At 38.0% G+C, this 21437-nt stretch overlaps 1 long non-coding RNA gene across 1 annotated transcript in view; it reads left to right on the top strand.

The window, feature by feature from the left end:
• LOC135365497 (uncharacterized) overlaps positions 1-18687 on the top strand; it is a 37390-nt gene extending 18703 nt beyond the window's left edge. Inside the window, exon 3 of the long non-coding RNA XR_010413435.1 lies at positions 17190-18687. This is a non-coding gene — a long non-coding RNA (uncharacterized LOC135365497). The remainder of the gene's footprint in view (positions 1-17189) is intronic.
• Positions 18688-21437: the final 2750 nt, after the last annotated feature.

Here is a 21437-nt window from a genome sequence, read left to right as displayed (position 1 = left end):
TACAATAATAAATGTTTAACTGTGATAACACCTGTAATCAATTCTCAGGAAGCAAGCTGTTTCTAGAACATCAAAAAGTGCACAGGTATTCTTTAAGCCAAGTATATAAATGGTTGAAATGTTAAAATTGAGGGATTCTGCGTTTTTGATTAATGCTGATATTTGAAGCAACTTTACTGAAGTGCATATAAATGAAAAAGCAGATTTATTTGGGTAAAATCAAAGTATTTATCAATAAAGTCCTCTGAGATACTCAGAGGAAAGGCATTGTAGAGGTATAATGTATCATTATTATGATTATCATACCATTAACAACTAGCCTAGTACTTAATGATTTTCTTCAAGTTGTTTTATTGGTATTATTGACGTTGACTTTTTGGTCTTGGTTGCAATTAGGGCATTACAAACTGCTGATTTGTGTTAATTCTGGGAATAAAAAGAAAACAAACCAACCAAGCACTACCAAACCAGAAACTCTACAAGAGGAGCAAATTTTTCATGCCTCAAGGATACTTTCACATTTATTTCTAAATGTACCATTTCATATAAATTAACATCCCAGAAAGGAACGTTGGTTATATCAGAGAAAAACAGAAATTATGCAGGATCTCATAATGTGAGATAACTCTAGGTAGGTATGGGTAATGACCATAGTTCAGGCTGCATTAAATTTGAATTTCAGTAAATCGTGTCAATAGAAATGACATTATCTTGTTCAAAGTCAGAAAACCCAGTGACTCTGAAATTGGTTTTCTGTAATGGGTCCATATGGTTAGTTAATGTGATTTGATACTATCTGGATGGTGTTCTGGAAAACAAACTTGCTTTTTCTGCAAAGAAAAACCAGATTCCAAATACTCACCTAGTTCTTTTCCTGCACATTGATATTTTGTTCTACTTTCAATCCTTTATGGACATAGACATTTTAAACGATGGCATGTTTAGATAAAGTGATAGTATCCTGAAAGGATGATTATACCGCCAAGTGAAAAACCCAACTTGGAAAAAAAAGGAAATGGTCAGCAATATAAAGTCAGGGAACATGACTTTTAGAGGAAAATTTTTAGTCACACACGCACACACAGGGAGAGAGAAAGAAAAGAAAGAAAGAAAAAGAAGAAAGAAAGAAAGAAGAAAGAAAGACAGAAAGAAAGAAACCCTATTAGTTACAAACTGATAAAAATACTGTTAAGAGAAGTACAAAATAATTATAGAAATGTTCCAAGTGTTAACAATGAATTCCCTTGTTATCAGGTCTTGGATGGATGATTTTACTACTTAGAAACTGAATTACAAGTCTTGGCAAGTGAAACCCAATAGGGGAAAAAACAAAACAAAACTCTTGGCAAATGGAGAGTATTGATAAACTAAAATTTCAAATTAAACAATATTTTAAGGGGGAGAAATGCCTCTAATTTAAAAAAAATATTTTATAAAAACTTTAAAAAATAAACCAAAAACCAAAAAAAAAAATTTATACCATTTATAACTTATAAAATAAAGCCAGTTTAATCAAGAGTTTCTTTGATAATGGAAATGTCCTAAAATATCTAAGGATCATTATTCTAAAAATAAATTTAATGTTCAAGATAATAGCTCTATAACAGCATTTTTTTTTCTTTTTAAAGATTTTATTTATTTATTCATGAGAGACAGAGAGAGAGAGATAGAGGCAGAGGGAGAAGCAGGCTCCCCGCGGAGCAGGAGCCGGATGCGGGACTCGATCCCAGGACCCTGGGATCATGACCTGAGCCGAAGGCAGATGCTTAACCGACTGAGCCACCCAGGCGTCCCCAGCATTTTTTTTTCATATTGAATTATGCTGACTTTTCTTCAGTGTGTGCAAGTTCTATGAGAACTTTTTCTTATTTTGTGTTTTTCATTTCACTGAATTAAACAATGTAAATGTATTGTGGGCCAGATCACCTGAAGGTTGTTGTATAGACTCGGGGTCTCTATTTGTGTTCCTATTGTATTGATGCTGAGTTAGTATTTAATTCTTAATGCTCTTTGTCCAGTTGAATGTCAAAACACATTTGTCTCAACATAGCCATTGAGATGAATTCCTTCTGACAGTTTTAATGACAGAAATGTTCCTAGGTTATATAAAGAATTGAGATTTTGATTGGATACCATAAAAGTGCAATTGAGTACTCATTGTTACAGAGTAGTGAGGAAAATAATAGGAGTGGTCTTATTACATAAATAAATTATATGTTTTTGCTATGTGGAGGCAAAATGATATCATGGAGTACCATGCAAAAGATGGCTTTACCATAATTGGTTAAAGAGTAGTAATGGGAGTTTCAGGCCTTCCCTTGGCACATAGGACAGAAGTTCAACTGTAAAGAGCCTGGGCAGAAGCAGTTAGCCCCATACTCGCAATATTCAGGTTGTGAGCAAATGTCAGGTGTGGATCTTTCTTGCTTGTGTATGAGAAGCTTGTAAAAGTTCAATAGAAATAAATGCAGAAGGAAATATAAGTGAAAGATTTTAAAAATTCACAGATACTCTTTTTTTGACTTAAATAAGAGTTATTCACTGTTGAATTTTATTGATAATGGATTGATGGTAAAGGTAAGTTCACCATCAAAATTTTCCCTTTTGAAGCTGACAGTATAATACTGAAGCTTGAGGAAGACTGATAGGAATTCAACTTAATTTAGACTCACTCTTGAACAATCTGTCAAAGTTGTTTGAAATAAACAAGCATCCTTAATGACAGCATCCTCTTTTCCTTCCTTCGTTCCTTTGTTCCTTGGTTTGGTCATTCCTCCCTCCCTTCCTATCTCCCTCCTTCCTTCCCTCTCTCCCCATCTCTTTTCTCTTTCTTTCTCTCTTTTCCATCCCTTTGTCCTGAAGCTGAGAAGAGCAAGATAACACCCAGTTGTAAATTCTGGATAATCAAGATGTGATTCATCAAACTGAGAGAATTTCTAACACAAATGTAAAGTACATTTTATTTTTCCTTGGGTGTTAAGTATTAAGAATGGTTTGAGTTTCAGGATACTTTGGGCCACTTTTTTTTTGCTTTTTGTTTTTCATATTGATTTACTCAGAGCCTGCTCATGTAAAGACTCAGAAAGTTGATATGAAATTAGAATTCATTACTATTCAAAGACCCAGGTGTTCTTGGAAACAACTTCTACTGGAAAAATTAACTCTTTAAAGACATAAATTCAGTTCAGTTAAATAATATTTGGTAGCTTACTATGTGCAAGACAACAACACTATGCCCTGGGGTAAAAAGATAAGTTGGATGTTATTTCAGTGCTAAGGAACTTAGAATCTGGTGTGGGACACTAGCAGGGAAAGGGGAAGGTGAAAACATTTCCCAAATTTTCAAAAGCGTATTTGTGTATTTTGTGCTAATCTACTATTGTCTTTTACTACTTTTTATAAAAGCTTTCTAGCTTTTTTTTTTTTAACTAGAGTTTTGAGCTTATGAAAGAGATATTTCTATGTTCTCTAATTTCATGACGCAAGAGGAGAGGCATCATTATTACATATATTTTTTGCAAGATGAAAATATCCTCAGGCTGGGACTAATAGAAAGCAAAATAAGTAAAAAGTGAAACACTGATGAAAGAGGGACTGAACATCACCCAGACACATTAGCTGGGGGTTGAATGACAAATGATAACAGTATTGGGTTGGTTTTAGGGATAGTGGCAGGGGGTAGAAATGAGGAGCCCAGATAGCCATGGGTGGTGTGAGCCACTAAGGAGATTTTCCTGAAACTTTTCTTTATCTTTGCATTAAAAATAAATACATAAACCCAAATAGTGCAGATTATAAAGAGAGAGAGAAAAAAAACTATAAGCCTTAAAATAGTCTTTAATGGGGACGCCTGGGTGGCTCAGTCGGTTAAGCGTCTGCCTTCGGCTCAGGTCATGATCCCAGGGTCCTGGGATCGAGTTCCGCATCGGGCTCCCTGCTCCGCGGGGAGCCTGCTTCTCGCTCTGCCTCTGTCTCTCTCTCTGTCTCTCATGAATAAATAAATAAAATCTTTAAAAAAAAATTTAAAAAATAGTCTTTAATGGTCTTTAATTTGCTTTGATTAAAAAAAATGCTCACTATTAATGGAAGGAGGACTATCTAAGTCATGCTTAAGAAAACAGGACACATGAATGAGTACAACAGCTATTCAGAGCCAAAAAACAAAACAAACAAACAAACAATAAAAAAAGTACCTTCCTGCAATGTCTGCTTATGCAATAAGATGTGTATAAGGGCAAGAATATTTGTGAGGTGGGTGGTAGAATGACAGTGGTGAGCCAAGAATGTCCTCTTTAGATCTGAGTTCATAAAGTTCTTGAGGGATGCTAGTATCATGGGGAAGATATCTGTGGTCAAATAAGTTTGAAGGACGTTGAGGATAAATAACTAAACAGACTTGTTTACTGTAGGACTTAGACTTTAATATGCCGATGTACCCTGTAACTGGCCAGGAGAGGGCTATAGTACCAACCTTCCCAAATGCATTCAACTCTAGAATACTTTTAGAAGAGCTCACAGGGGAAGGGTCCTTGGGATACAGTTTTAGAAATATCTATGTTAGTACTGAGCATGTGGAAATCACAATTATTTCTCTTCATTTTTAGAGAAAAGAAATGAAGCCAAATTAATTATCTCTTGGGTCCAACACAGAGTTAGATTATATGGTGTCTTGATATGTGTTTTCTAGTTTATCTTGATCTCTGTGATATGTTATCACTCTTCCCTGGCCACGTACCTCACCCCCATTCCCAACTGGTAGATTAGGAAACAGGATCTGAGAGGATAAATATAGGGTCCTGGTAAACTGGTAAGACTTAGGCAGGGATTAAAATTTACAGGTTTTTTAAAGCTTGATTTTGGAAAACTTGAATTACAACTGAAATAAGTTAAATAAGACACAGATTGGATCACGTGATGGATTCATTGCTGAATTCAAGGGGCATCTACCTGTGATGCTCTGGTAGCGCAGGTGATGAAGATGTGGTCTCTTCTTAGGAACTTAAAATTTGGTGGGAAAGGCAGACCCATGAACATGTAATTTCAGTGCAATATGGTAAGTGATTAAAAGAGGTACATACATCTCTTTGGTTTGTTCATGATATTATCTCTCCTCGAAATATGGGAAACCTGAGCCTTCATCTGCACCCTTTCACACATATCAGATGTTTTAAGATTGAATTCCAATGCACGTTCCCTGGGAAACATTTTTTAGACACCTTGCCTCCTTCCTAGTTGGAATTAATTGTTCTCTATACTATGTTCCCATAGGACTTTCTTTTTCCTCCATCAAAACCTTTATTTTCAAAGTGTGAGTTGAGGTGTATCTGTCTGTTCATCTTCCTCCTAGATTGGGAGTTTGTTGAGGGATGATATTGTCTTAGACATTCTTATAACCTATTCAAGCCTGCATTGCTTGAATAATGCAGGCTGTCAACAAATGTTTTGTTCATTGACTGGTTGTTTTTGAAATAAAATGAAGTTTATTTATCTTTAATTTTACCATTGCTTAAAAATCATTAATAACCTAACTAGAGCATTAAGAAAATTTTTAAGATTTTATTTTATAAGTAATCTTCTCTACACCCAATGTGGGGCTTGAACTTACAACCCTGAGATCAAGAATAGCATGCCCTACTGACTGAGCCAGCCAGGCACCCCCCAAGAAAATTTTTAGAGGCAAAAAAAGTAGAATGTTCTTCCTATTTAATTTATTTTATTTTGTAATTTTATTTTGTATTTTTTACCTCCCTCCGTTTTCTCATTAAGTCATAGAATCTGAGGACAAGTCAGAGGAAGTAGGGAATGGCCTATCTAGCTCATTAGAAAACCCACAAGAGCCTTCTCATGAACTAATAGTCCAGTTCGATTACCAGGCAATTTTAGCAATTACAGAGAGAAAACGAAGGCTAAAAGGAAGTCCTTTATAGAGCCTTTAGCACCAGTCTTTTTTGAAATCTTGAGTTGTAGATAAGTCCCAGGGTGTCTGAGTCAAGCCTGGGAAAAATAAGATTATTTTAATCAGTAATAATTAAATCAGCAAGAATAAAGGCATTTGTTTCCGTCAAATCTTGTCCAGACTTTGTGGACTTTAAAAGAGATTTAAATATATGAGAAGATCTTTCTTATCTGTTTATCATTTGAAATTAGTTGGTTATTTAAAAAGGAAAAAATAGTTGAAGTAGGGAATCATAACAACAATACACGTGACTCTTAAACATTTAAGATGATGGCAAGCCTAGTTATTTGGGGTTCATAAATTATCAAACTTACATAATGGAATACAAGTTTAAAGATGTAAATATATTGCCTCATGTTTTTAGCCTTTGAAAAGGGGGTATAAATGTCTCAGGGTAAGTACAGGAATAAATACATAACCAATTTTCTTTCAAAGAAAACATTTCAGGACTAGAAAGTTTTGTCAAACCTGTAACCGTTTTGGATTTACTTAAGCCAGATTTTAAATCTAGATAATCTCTGATTATTTAAAGCAGGAGTGAGCACATTTTTTTCTGCGAAGAGTCAGATAGTAGATGCAGGCTCTGGTGGCACCACAGTCTTTATAGCAACTATTTAATTCTGCCATTGCAGGGCAAAAATAGCCACAGATCATATGGAAATGAATGTGCTTGGCTGTATGCAATAAAACTTTATTTATTACAAAGTAGGCATTGGGCCTGATGCAAAGCATTGATTCTGCTATACATCAAGATGACCTGTGGGAAGTGACTGAATGTAGGAGTAGACATCTTTGTATGCCCAGAAGAGCAGTCTTGTCCTTCTGAGAAACACTCCCCCTGCACTCATACTGTGGTGTAGGAGTTGGGGCTTGCACTCTCTCATTTGACTGAGAGTCTTCTTCTCTTGAGTCAACTCTATTTCATTGAGTCAATACATTTTTCTTTGGTCTAAGGTGGTGTGAGTTGTACTTCTGTTTCTTGCTCCTATGGAGGTCTTGCCCATGCAAATGAATAGGCACCAACTTGCGGGGCTGGAGATGAGGCTGGAAAGGGGGCGGGAATAGCAGTTGCTTCTGGGTTTAGCTGGTCACACCAAGATCAAGAACCCAGACATCTTTCTGGGGGAGGCTTCCTGAGGTAGCACAGCTGGTTAAAGCAGAGATCCTCCCAAATAGAGGTGATTGTTGATGAGGAATCATCTTTCCCTTGTAGAATCCCCCAAAGAGCTCTCCAGGTAATGCCATTCTTGGCGAGCTATTTGGCATGGTTACCCCACCTACGGACCACAGGCTGTAAACTTGATCGCTTCTCCATGCTGTGCTGGAATTTACACGGGCTTACCTATTCTCCAAATGTCATAAATATCCTAATCCCTTTGGAAAGCTTTTGTAAAGAAGAATATTTTGTTTCTCATGATAATCTTTGATTCCCCTTTCACAATCCTGAGCAGCGTAGTCTTTGGAAAAATTTCAGCAAAGATGAACAGGAGCCACCTCAGATGCTCCTGTTTCTTCTTGTCACTTAAATCATTGTCTGCTCCTACCTGCTGTGAGTCCTTCTCATCCTCTCTCCTGTGGTGGGTATATTTCTGTTTCAAGTGAAGCTTTGAGCAATCGGAGTCCCTCCATGATTGCAGGGGAATACTGCGACTGCATTATGACTGGGTGGACCCCCAAATAGGTTATTCTTGGCCAACATTCACCCATTCCTAAATGCACACAGCTCAGCACACGGTGTGTTTATCGAAACAACTCTGGTTTGTCAAACTGCAGTGAGGCTGATGTTGATTATTTCATTGGGCACTCTGACTGAAAACAAAAACTGTGGGCTGATGGCACAGCGAAAAGTGACTAATACGCATCCAACAAGATGGTGACTAAAGGCAAGTCCAAATACAAGCTGGAAAGAGCTCTAATTATTTGTAGGTCTTCCTATATGATTATTTAAACTTGTTCCAGTTAATGAGATCTGTCAATGCTGATTGGGTTAGTGGTTAAAAAAAAAAAAGATGACAGACCTGCTTTACTCAATCTGACTATGAATGTAATAACAGACGGTGAATTATTAAGTGATTTCCAAGTGGGAGTATTAAGATAGGTTTCTTATCTGATCCTTAGAATGATCCTTTGAGGCAGGTAGTGACCCCATCTTGCAATGAGGAAAACTGAGGCTTAGAAAGGTCAGATAACTAGTTCTTGGCCACAGTGGTAAACGATGCAGCCAGGAACAAAATCTGTGGAAGCACCAGGAGCAATCCTTATTACCTTACAAGAATAGATGAATTCTCGGGCACCTGGGTGGCTCAGTTGGTTAAGCGACTGCCTTCGGCTCAGGTCATGATCCTGGAGTCCCTGGATCGAGTCCCACATCGGGCTCCCCGCTCAGCGGGGTCTGCTTCTCCCTCTGACCCTCTTCCCTCTTGTGCTCTCTGTCTCTCATTCTCTCTCTCTCAAATAAATAAATAAAATCTTTAAAAAAAAGAAAAAAAGAATAGATGGATCCTCAACTTACCTTTTTCCGGTGGGGACCAGGGTTATTTTGTCCTCATGAATTTTGCATCTTTGCTGAATGCATTTGCAAATGCACAATACAGAGTTTATCTGAGAACCCTAATCAATGATTTATCCTCTAGAGCAGCAGATTTTAATCAGCAGCAATTTTCTACACCCCCCCCACCCCCCGCCCCGGGAGAGACCTTTTTGGTTGTCACCACTAGGTGGGAGCCGCTACTGGCATTTTGTGCATAGAGAGCAGGGTTGCAGGTTGCTGCTGAATATCCTACAATGTACAGGACAGTCTTCTCTCAGTAAAGAATTCGTCTCCCCAAATGTCAGTAGTGCAAGTTTGAGAAACCCTATTATAGATGCTCTGGAAACTAATAGTAAACCCTTAGAAAGACAGAACTTGGACAAGCAGTGCTATACATCTCATCTCTTCAGAGAATTTTGTCCCATCTCCAGGCGCTCTCACTTATTAGCCCCTTTAGTATATATCTCCAGCAAGACTAATCTGGGATATCACTGAATATTATAAATAAGCTGAACTGATATCAAAGCGGTGCTCCAGTGCTTCAGAGAAGTGAACTTCAGCACCCGTGTTCCTTGTTTCTTCTTCCATGTTCCTTGGCAGCCATGTTCTTTTTTTCACTCTTAAACTGAACGCTTTTTCCCAAAACTGGCAACTTCTAAAACTATGCCTCTTCTTTAGAAACACAGCATTTGCTTGTATAAGTGCTCCATGTACCCAGAGTTCCAAAAGCAGGGCTTTTCACATTTGTTTCTCATCATTTTTGACAATTAGCCTCCCTTATTTCGACAAACATCTCACTCTTAAAGAGTAGTTCTTAAGTACCATTTATCTTTTCCTGGGTGGAGTAAAGATTTCCCATGAACAAGCATTTCACATTTTTCTTTGCAAAATGTTTTTCCAAGTGTTTAACTCTGTGGGCAAACCTACAGGATAGACAAAAAAAAAAAAAAAAAAAAAAGGATGTTTTGAGAGTTGAAAGTCTTCTCTAAGGTCTTAAATACTAATTCTTTAGTTTCCACATTAAGGAAAGCCCCCGGCCTCTGAAAACAGTCTTGGCTTAACACTGGCGATACAGCTTCCCTTCAACACAGGCTAATAGCATTCTTGTTGGTAATTATCTAGGAAATAATATATTTTAACCTATTTCTATAAATACATGAGCTCGATAGACTTTCACTATAGGAACAATTTCAGAAATCAAAGACAAAATAAGAAAAAGTTAAAATGATTAACTTGTAAATTTTATAACCAATGGCTGGTGTATTGTTTCTTTTAGCGACCAATAAATTTAATCAAATAACATCATTTCTAAGTCCTGGAAAAGTATGGAAATAGCTGATTATTTTAAGTGAGTTTTATGTAATGTATGGTGATTAACATAACATAATAAAATAAAATTAAAAAAAATAAATGAGTTTTAAAAGCCATGTGTGTGAATGCCCCTAGATTATGGAATTACCACTTTAGGGGCACTCCTACATTGGTGTTTGAGAGACTGCTTCTAAGGCAGAAGGGAATTGGCTTACCAAGAGACAAAGTACTTGCGATCCACGTGTAGACAATGAAACCACAGTCTACCCACTTCATCCTAATGTCATCAAAATCAGACAAAGCCACGACATTGAGTCTTTCTCCTTCCCAGGTCTTCACTGTCCCCATTTTAGGGGTGGACTTTTGTATCTATATTCCTTTTCAAGAGAAAGGAATTCCAACATTCAAAATACCACGTTAACTTGATCTCATTATGAATGGGCACACAGAATAATAATACTTGCCTAGGGCCTTGCCCCCAGAGTTGGCTCTGACAATAACAAACGAAGGAAATGCCTTTAAGCTTGTAAATTTAGGAGACTGGTTTAGACTGAGAGGTAATCTTTGGCCCCATTGCCCTGACAGCTGAGAAACAGGGTTCTTATGTTTACGTTGTGTTCCTCACTAAATCAAGGTTGAGATGGCGCATGTGCGTGCGTGTGCGTGCGTGTGTCCATAAAATATATAATAATTATGTGACTTATAGGCAAACTCAGGCAAGAGGTATAATATGTACCATGGCTGTATATATCTTTTATTTGTTCTCCAAGGAACTTCGCATTAAAAACTGTTTATTTTCTCAGTCTACCTTGTAAAGCTGCTGCTACTCCTCCTTCTTTTCCTCTTGTTCTTTCTCTTCCTCTTATTCTTTCTTCTTCTTCCTCTCCTCTTCTCCTTCTCTTGCCCCTTCCCCTCCCTCTTCCTCCTCCTCCTTGTACTACTCTTCTTCTTCTTCTCCTTCTTCTTCTCATTGGCAATCAAAATGAGGAGATTTAAGGACAGATCTAGTCCTTACCTCCATCACAGTGTGAATTTTATGAAGATGTATTTTATAGTCTGGATTTCTTGGTTTGTGATTTTATTGGCTTGCACAGCAGGCCGCTCCTCTCTGGAAAAATTAAGTCTTCAGACTTCTGGTTGGCAAAGTCTTTGAGTCCCTCTGCTGTGCTCCCCTTGGGGGATGGAAATGTCTCAGGTTGGTCTACAATGACTTCTCTCACCGAGTAATGTACTACTGTTCCAGGGGAAATGGCCAACTGGCAACCAGACATGAGTGGTCTGGATAATTAGCAAGCTTCTGTTCAGTCCTTGGTCCTATTGATTGCAAAGCAAGCATGTCACTTGGATGAGATAGGAATTCAGGCATGTGAAGTAACTGGCCTGGATCCAGTGACAACACCCAAGGTAGCTGGGGGCAGTGCTTTTGTTCCCTACCCCAATCTCCATAACATACCCTCCAAACATACCAAATGCATAAAAATCTAAATCAAAACAGTGAGCTTGCTATGCATGCAAATTCAAGACAAACATGTAGTCCTCCTCTTCCAAAATGAATTTTTGCCTGTAAGCTCTTTTTATATAGTAACGTTGAATCTACTCATGATAATAGTTGGGAAGGGAATATTTTCCAGATTAAAAAAGAAAAAAGAATTACGGTTGTTAAGCTTGTTCATTGATCTTTCCTTAGTCATATTCAGCCTCCTTGGATTAAATAGCTCCTGAATCAAAATGCTTCCAAACATGAAAAAATCCACAGAAGTCTTATAGTTTGGGGGGTTATAAGAAGCTGAGCAAACACTCTGATGAGAGGCGTCTTGGATAACCAGAAGAGACATTTAGGATTAAACTAGATTATTAACAGATGGTTGGTAAGCTTGGAGAAAAAGAAGCTGTGATTGTTCAGAAATTCCCTGGGTTCACTGAAAACAAATCATGCCAAAGAAACACCATTTCCTATTTAAATGAGTTTGTTGAGTGGTAGATTAAAAAAAAATGCTACAGGTACAGTGTTTTATTTCAGTAGGACATTTGATAGTTTCCATGGAGGTGGTTGTTATAGAATAAAACAATCACTGGATTTAGAATTAGAAAACTGACCCGATTCTCCCAGTTACTAGTTCTATAAGCTCTCACAAGTCACATAGATTTTCTGAAGTTAGGTTTTTTCATGTCTAAAATAAGCATATTTATTTATGTATTTTCAATCTCATTCCAAAATTACTGGTTTCTTGAGAACAAGATTAAGAACTGTGGCTTGGATGAAACTCTAGTTAGATGGATTCACAGTAAGATAAAAAATGAGGCTCATGTCAATTATACCTCAATTATTAAAAGGTAATAATAATTAGGCACAATGACCATTGGTCATAGATGAATGTCAAGTTTATATAAGGGTCCTAGTGGGTGTCCCACACAACTCTAAATTCTATCCTGCTCCACACATTATCAATACTTGTTGTAGAAATATAGAAGTGATAATTCTTAAAGCCAATCACAAGTATGGGAGGATAGCTTCCAATTATAGAATCCAATCATCAAAATATTTTACGTCTGTAAAACTGAACTAAAACACAATACCAGGTTTATTGTACATAAACATATTGTTATGCACAGGCATATTCTTCAAATTATAAAGTATCAGTAACATTATTACAAGATGGGAGGTGACTATAATAACAGTTCAAGAAAAAAGGCACTGAGGAATGTAATTGAATGTAAGCCAAATGGGTGAAAAATTCAGATGGTTTTTGGAGTTCTTTTCCTCCTCCACTTGTGCAAATATTTCACTTATTCAATTAAACAAACACTCATTGAATTTTCTCAGTCCCTGCCCCTGCAGGACTCACACTTAGCTGGGATAAATTATACTACAATGCAATCCACAATGTAATAAAGATATGTAAAAGGGGCTGTTGGAGCTTAGAAAAGGAGGAGTGAGGCTTTTTGCAGGTGTGTATATGTATGCTTAGTTGTGAGTGTACCTATACAGGTCAGTAGAAGCCATAGAAGCAGGTTTTGTTGAGTTGGGCCCTGAGGAATTAATTGGAGTTACCTAGGTGGACAACGTGGGGAAAGACATCTCAGATAAGGGAGACAATGGCATGGCAATGAAAGCATGTTTTAGGAGTATTAAAAGTTTGACATGGCCAAAACATAGACTAGTGAGTTGTGTTTAAGGCAGGTTACAAAAAGCTTTTAATATAACAAAATGTTTGAACTTCATCTTGTAGGTGATGGGAAAACATTACAGATTTTAAATTGGTGGCATCGCTGGATTTATGGTGGAGAAAAATAATTCAAAGGGCTCAGTGCTACACTGACTGAAGCAGGGAAACATGTTAAGTAGTTGAGTTGGAAGTCTTTGGTTGCAAGAGATAGAAATCTAATTTGATCTAGTTTGAACATAATAGAAAATTGACTGGATCCTATACCCGAGGTAGATGTAAACCGCCCTTAACAATGACTCCAGGAGGATCAGTGCCCTGAGTGCCATTTGGATTTTTCTCTTTCTGTCTCTTGTCTTTACTTCTTTTTATGTCAGCTTTCTTCTCTCATACAGTTTCCTTATTAGGCTTAATCTGTGACTACAGGCAGCTTTCTTGCCAGAGCGTTTCAAAAATCTTGTGTAAGGGCTCTGTTGGCTGGGTTTGGATGATGTGCTCATTGATGGAAAAATCTCTGAGGCCACGGGATCGATGTTGACAGGCTTGGGGCTCACCTGCCTATCCAATACCTAGGTCCAGCTTCTTAATTGGTAACAGAATCCTCAGTTTGTTAGGGATGTAGTGGGTCCAGCATCATGCAACTGATCATGATTAGTTTAAGCTAGGCATTATAATCTTATTGTTTTTTTCAACTTTTTTTTTTTTTTGGCCACTGGATGTATCCTCAAAACCTACTTCATTCCAATTAGATTCCTGTGTTGTAGGAGTTTCTAAAAACTCATTGGCTCTCCCCACCCCCCCATTGGCTCTCTTGATGGAAGGGATTGGACTTGATAGGGGCCCACTTTCCTCCTGCTTTTCTTCTTAGCCTTAGAACAGATGTAATGCTTTGAGCCATAGTAGCCACACTTGATCTTAGCCAAAAGGCTGAGAAGCTATTGAGCCATAGTAGCCAACTAGTGCTCATAAATTGCTCTTTATGTGGAAATGCAAGGGAATTGCAAAAACTACGGGTCTTAATTTTTGAGCCACTATAACTAATGTGAGCAACTACCTACCTCCAGCATTCTTGCTGTGTGAGAAGAACAAACTCGGTTTGCTTAAGCTACTATTAAACAGCTTTGGTTACGTGCAGCCAAATGCCTTTCTAAGTGTTATGCAGTACTTCTAGTTAAATATTGTGGCCAGGGAGGTAAGGTCAAGCAAGAAATTGGCATCTACTATTCAGAACACATGTACAGTAGGATGGGACCCATTTTCCCCAAAGGAGAGAGCGGGTGTATCATAGAAACAGCCACTGTGGGAATCACTGTAAATGGGACAAAGCCCCAATATGAATTTGCTGCAGGGATTCTTGGAAGAATGACTACCTTAATCCCACCATAGAATCTGGACAAGGACGGAGGAAATGGGGCTGGAGAGAAAAGGGAGTTTATGAGGGACATGCATAAGGGGAAATCAAAGGGACTTAATGCAGTTTAGGTGTGTAGTGGCTTCGTGCTAAAGAACACACGTAAGTAGAGGATAGTGATGACAGAAAACTAGAAGCAGGTGACATTTTAGTCTCCCATGATGGAAGCATAATATCAGATTTAAGGAATGTTAAAGAATCTGCTCTCTCTCTCATTGTCATCTGTCGTCAAGCTTGCTAGATATCAAGTTAATTATCTCTTCTCCAAATCTCACTTTTAACAAGATATATGTAATTTAGAAAGAAGTATACATTATTACAAGATAAAATAAGTGCAAGATCAATAAAAATTGAAGCAAAGGGAAAGTCAGCAAAGAACAATAAGATGAAATGTATACAGAACGTGCCTGACATAAAGTCCTGTATGCATGCTTGGGCAGACCAGTAGGGGTAGTTGAATAAGGTATGGTAAGGAGGGACTCCTAAATAATGATTTATATTTTCCATCAGCAAGCTAGGACAAGAATCACTTATGACAGATGTAATATTCATGTTATTAAAGCAAACTAGGTATCTATAAGAAGCACCACTATTCCTTATATGCAACCAGAGAATGGTTTCTCCCAGACATCCCCAGAAAGGCTTTCCTGGAAATATAGTTATGTAAATCTGGGGACAGATTTTATAGAAGTGTTTATCATAGTATCCCCCAGTATGGGATAATGGCACAGTATCAAGTACGGTTCAATATAAATTGACCTTGGGGTTTGGAGCCAGGTAGACTAACAGGTCTGTGCTCCTTTACGATGGTCAAGTGTGTCTAGGAAGCTTCCTACTATTATTAGGGCAGACGCACAATGGTCCTCCATGTGATGACGTCTCCTTGTGTACTGGAGTAGAGGATGCTTGTTGATGCTGGTGTTAGAGGGGAAGGTACACATCCAATTTCCTTGTCACCTTGATTACTGATCCTCCCAATGGAAGATTTTATGAAAAGAAAGAAAAACTTGCTTTTTCCAAGTCTTTCAACTTATTCCCCGTCTTTAGAGACAGCACCCATATGTGGTTGAGAGTCCAGGCTCTGGAGCCACAGGATCTGAGTTCAAATTTTGACTTTGCCACTTACGCATGGTGTGACACTGTGCCAACTACTTAACTATTTGTGCCTCATTTTTCTCATCATTCATGTGGAGCAGTTAAAAGTGACTGTCACATAGTCCTCAAGAGATACTAGCTAATATTATTACTGTTCACGGATGCTTTCTCTTTTGTTAACTTTTGCCTTGTTTAATATAAAAATATTTATAATTAAAAATAAAATCAAAATATTATTGCATATCTAGTATGTTAAAGACATTATCACACTGTCTAGGGAATATTAACATTGCCCTCTAAGACCTTATAATCTACTTGTTGAGCAAAGTACAAAACTCACAGGAAGTAGGAACACATACAAATAGAAGTAGGAACATGTACCACAAGGCAAGCAATATCACATGGCGGTAAACTTACTATTTGGCAAACCACATACATATACAGACAATGTCCATACGATAATATATTATAGACATAATTAAATGGGTTTTTAAAACGCATGTTTACTGAATGAATTTGTGAAAAAAGTTGGTAACATTTAAGATTGTTTATTTTGACATTCCTTTATAGTATATGCTGGGAGAGCAGGCAACTTAAAAGAAAAAAAAAAAACAAATATGAAAAGCAGAACAGGCAGAGATTAAGGGTAGACCTGAAGTCTCCAAAGGTATGAAAAATTACAGATTATGTGGGCCATTAATAAATGAGTAAAACATAAAGCAGGCTTCCAGCATTTGTGAAGAATTACTCTTGGAAGCAGATAGGATGAAAATGTGGTATGAGTTTATGAGGAGTTTATGTATGTATCTGATCCTGAGCCAGGAACAGATTCCAAGCATATCCACAGAGTTGGTCGCACATGTGAATGTCCTGGAAAACTCAGCCATAATTCTATTTCCCCAAGTTGCTCAGCCCCTGACTGAAATGTTCTTGGAAACATAAACATGCAGAACACCGAAGAAATCAGAACGAGTTATAGGATTGTTTTTCTACAGAGGAATGTTTTAAAATCTTTGTAGCAAACAGGGTTAGGATTCCCCAAGATTTGTTCACCATATTCTGATTAAAATCCTAATAGTATTAAGAATCATTTACCTTTTCACTAAAACAATTTAATAGCTTCCATCTTATGCAAAATTACAGTTTGTTTTACTTACAAAGGAAACAGAAAGAAAATGGAAAGTGCCAGGCATTAAGAGAGTTAAACTGGAAAGCCTAGCCACAAAATTCCAAGTATTTTAATGGATGTTCTTGGTTTTCCCTGGGTTTGAAGGAACATTTTGCTACTTTTGCAACAGAAATCACATTAGTTCTTACAGGATAGTCTATTTAGAATCAGAGGTTCACAAAACCTTTAGGTGAGAGGAAGCTTTTGAAATCCCACCTGCACGGAAATCTTTCCCACAGCCTGGCTTGACAGTTGTTTATCCTATTTCCAGCTGAGTCTTTCCAGTGATTTAATAAGTACCTGATTAGTGCACAAGTCAGCCCATTCTACTGTTGAATACATTGGATGGCAAAAAATGTTCTTCCTTATATAATTCAAGTGCCATTCACGTTTTCAGCCTTGGAAAATTTGTAAGATATGCTTCCATTAAGACCCAAATTATGCTGACCTTGAGTCCCTATGGGTCCTTGTAAGAAATTGAGGTTTTGGGGGTTTGTTTTGTTTTGTTTTGTTTTGTTTTAGTACGCTTCTCAGATTTTTTTTCATTCCCTCAGGATGTTGTTTCACATGTGACCTCGGTTCCAGCCCAGTTCTTCACTCTGGTCCTCTTATCAACCTGCCATGCTACTGGCTTAAACCCAGATGGTCCTTGTAAGGTGGCCGCTCTGCTGGACATAGCTGGTTGTTCCTGATGGTTACTACTTTGGAGCTACAATTCTTCCTTTGGTCATCTGTCCCAGGTGTAGAACAACATTATTTGTGTAATTCTCTATAGCACTGGCTGTAACTTTCATCAAGATTATCAAAGATTTGGGATTCTTTGCTCTATGTTTGTCCTTGAAGTCTGCAAACCATGGAGCTTTCACAAAGCACACCCCATATAGACCCTGGTTTTCTTCCTGTGGTGGCCACAGTTCTCCGCCCAAGTGTCCTGGGGCCCAAAATTCCCTAGGCCAAAGGAGAGAAAGATATTAACCCTCACGCCAATCTCGGGTCTACATAATCCAACCCCAAACCTGCTTTTTTTCTAGGTAATTATCTTGTGAGATTCAAGAACAATTACGTCACTATGTTACGACCTAATATCAATAATTTCCTGAAGTGTGGGTTTTTCAGTTTTAGGAAATGCTAAGTAAAGGACCTTCTATCAGGAAAAGTTCTTGCAGGAACTAACAGAACACAACTGGTTAGCTTAAACAGAAAAGAAATTTGTTGGAAGGAGTGTAGGTGGCTCCCCAAATCAGGCTTAGAAAACAGACAGTGACCTGTAGCGATTAGGCTAAAGGAACAGCTGAGGTCCAGCTGCAGCTGAGATCTGGCTAAGAAGGTGCCCTTGGAACAACCACCTCTGGACACTTGGTGTCAGCCATCACTGCCAGACTCTCTGTTCCTTTTACCTTTAGATCTGAAACTCGTGCCGTATAGTAGAAATTTCCACGACAATGAAACTGTGTCTTTATTACTCAACAACTAGCCGCTAGCCACATGTGGCTATTAAGCATTTGAAATGTGTCTGAAAAACTAAATTTTTAATCTCATTTAAGTTTAATTAAAATGAACTTAAATAGCCGCACGGGATTATTAGTTACCATATTGGACGGCACAGCTCTAATCTCTCAGAGCCTATTATCTTGGGACTGTCAGCTTGAATTTTCCCAGGAGTCACTCTTCCAGGTGTAAAAAGTGTTACCCATACCTCTTTCCCTGGCTCCTAAATCTCTGTATTTAGCCTATGTGAGAAATGACACGATACAGGTCAGTGGGTCGGTATAGAGAGTACCCTCCCAAAAAGCATTGTTCCTCAACCACCAGCCTAGGATGGCTCAATGGGTCCTTCCATCATCTGTCAAGGCCAGCAGCACCAGTGATGGGGGTAATGATAAGAGTAGTGGATTGATGGGGCGCCTGGGTGGCTCAGTCGTTAAGCGTCTGCCTTCAGCTCAGGTCATGATCCCAGAGTCCTGGGATCGAGCCCCGCATCGGGCTCCCTGCTCCGCAGGAAGCCTGCTTCTCCCTCTCCCACTCCCCCTGCTTGTGTTCCCTCTCTCGCTGTGTCTCTCTCTGTCAAATAAATAAATAAAATCTTAAAAAAAAAAAAAAAAAGAGTAGTGGATTGATCCATGTCTATAGGGTCTCAGTTAAATGTTAGGGCCCTAAAGCCAGACTTCCTAGATTAGACTTCTGGCTCCACCATTTACCAGCTCAGGGACCTTAAGTAAGTTATTTAACTAAGGTATTTGTGCCTCAGTATCCTTGATCTGATGAGATCACCTAACTCTAACAGTAGATAGGTAAATTTGTATCAAGCCCGGGAGAGCACCTGGTACATAGTAAGCTCTCAATGAATATTGGCTACTATTCTCATCAGTGCCACGGACGCACAAATGATTTGCAATAAAAGATCCAGTGGCTACTAATCAGTTTTCCCATGAAAGCATGAATGAGTATGTCTACCAAAGTACTACGAGTCATGATATAAACTCAAAAAGGTAAAGATGCCAAAAGACATTGTGAACTCTGGTGGCCTGACTCCTAGGGGGCAACGCTTACCTTCTTAAATAGTTGAGAATCTGCATTATAAAGTATTGCCTTCTAAAAACAAGCAGCAAAATACTCAATGATGAAACTTCTACCGGTATGTTGAAAGATTGAAAAAACTTTAAAGTCTGCAGATTTAGAGTTGAGAGTGTGGAAACATACACAATGAAGGAAACAGTGCCAATGAGACTAATCTGTGCTGACTCCAAAAAACACATTAGTGGCTTCAGGAATTATTCCTCTCATTATATTGAGGGTTTTTATTTTTATAAAAACAGAAACCAAAAATGCAGAAAAGAACTCTAGCGCTCAGATTAATACATGGAGCATTGCAGTGGTGAAAGAAACTATGCTTGTCTTGTGTTTAGACATTTATTTCAGTCTTGAACTCTGCTTATACCTCACTGTGGGCCTTCAGCAGCTAGCATTTGGCAGCAGGGAGTCTTGTCTCAGACAAGGTTTTTCTTTTTCCTTTGCAAAAAGGAAGAAAGAAAAAAAGTACTCAATAATCTTAATCTCTCAAAAAAATTTCCTTTCTTTTTAAAAAGATTTAAAAAAATAGGAATCTTTGCTTTCTTTCTAAAATGATTTCAAAAAAATAGAAATCTTTGCTATACTCTTTTCTGTGTCTTTAGAAGACATTTTATTATCTAGACAGCACAATTTCCCATCTGGCTTTACAAACGAATATTTTATTTTAGTTTTCTACCATGTATGCTATAGGCAGCAAATGAAAGACATATGACCTATTCCACAGAAAAAAATGAACCTGGAGATTCTACTTCTTCATATGAGATCAATAAAAGTGCCCCCCCCATGCATGTGTATATAAATTTTGCAAGTCTTTTACACATGTGTTTCTCAAATGCCACTAGCTCATAGAAAATAACAAATCCCCTACTTTTCTAGAGACCAAATCAATAAGACATGGAATTTTCATCAGTCAAGAGCCAAGTACTTTGAAGTATTCATACATACCAGCTGGAAGAAACATACCACTGCTACACTTAAATCTAAACACGTGGATAGCATGATATTACTGCTAAGCTGGATGTATTAAGGTTCACAATTTCTTGAAGGCAACTGTATGTATTTAGGCAATTTCTAGGATGATAAAAAGTAAAAAAAAGGAAGATATCTAAACTGATGCTTTGTTTTTTTTTTTTTTTTTTAGTAATTGATTTTCTAAAAGAACAGGACTTACTATGTATATTTTTAAAATAGGATGTATGTTTTGAGTTGATTTTCAGAAAGGAGATGAGTTTTCCTCCATACCTGTGTGTAATGCTTCTATGAATAATAGCACACATTGGCGAGACAGCTGGCCAAGGCAAGAAGAACATTTATTCATGTAAAGGTAACATGATCAGATCCCAGTGAAACTACGGAAAGTTCACAGCAGCACCATGTTATACCCAAACCATATGAATAAATCTGAGTGTGGAATAATTATACTCACTTGTGTTTTTCATGATCCTCTTTTGAGATGAAAATATCCAGAAAAATCTACCTTTATACACAGAATTTTCCGCTTTGAAATAGTAACTACAGGGACGCTTGTGTGGCTCAGTCAGTTAGGCGGCGGCCTTCAGCTCAGGTCATGATCTCAGGGTCCTGGGATGGAGCCCTGCATCGGGCTCCTTGCTCGGCAGGAAGCCTGCTTCTCCCTCTCCCTCTGCCTGCCGCTCCCCCTGCTTGTGCTCTCTCTCCCCCACTCTCTCGCTCAGTCAAATAAATAAATAAAATCTTAAAAAAAAAAGAAAAAAGAAATAGTAACTACTAGAGCCAACAAAGAGTGCTCTAATGGGGTCAATTCATCCTTGTCTAAGAGGGCAAATAGTCAAGGGAGGTAGTGCAGAAGAAACTGAGGAGACTTCACTTCTCTATCCTCCACTGAGCGGCATTGAGGTACTTTCCCATCCTGCTTTTTGTTGAAGAAATAGGGTTGCTTATCTCATTAGGGTACCTTTAAAAGATATTGGACAATGCAGTGAGACCACAGCAACTGATGGTTCTTCTTCCCTAGCTTTCTCTCGAACATAAACCCTGAACATAACACTTCCAAAAAAAAAAAAAAAAAGTAATCCCCTGTGAAACTGCTTCTTCACTTTACCTACAAATCTCTTCTTCCCTCCCCTGTCCCATTTCTCACAAACACTGCATTGCTAGGACAGTCCCTTGTTACTAAAGAAGGGATTGGGATATAATTCAAATGAATTAATATTCTTTGATAAGTGAGAAAGAAAATCTCAGAGATTAATAAA

This window comes from Mirounga angustirostris, unplaced genomic scaffold (genome assembly GCF_029215605.1).
Source record: "Mirounga angustirostris isolate CCGP_5_RB_7025 unplaced genomic scaffold, mMirAng1.0.hap1 SCAF_8, whole genome shotgun sequence".
Taxonomy (NCBI): Eukaryota; Metazoa; Chordata; class Mammalia; order Carnivora; family Phocidae; genus Mirounga; species Mirounga angustirostris.
This window is presented reverse-complemented; position numbering and strand designations above follow the sequence as displayed.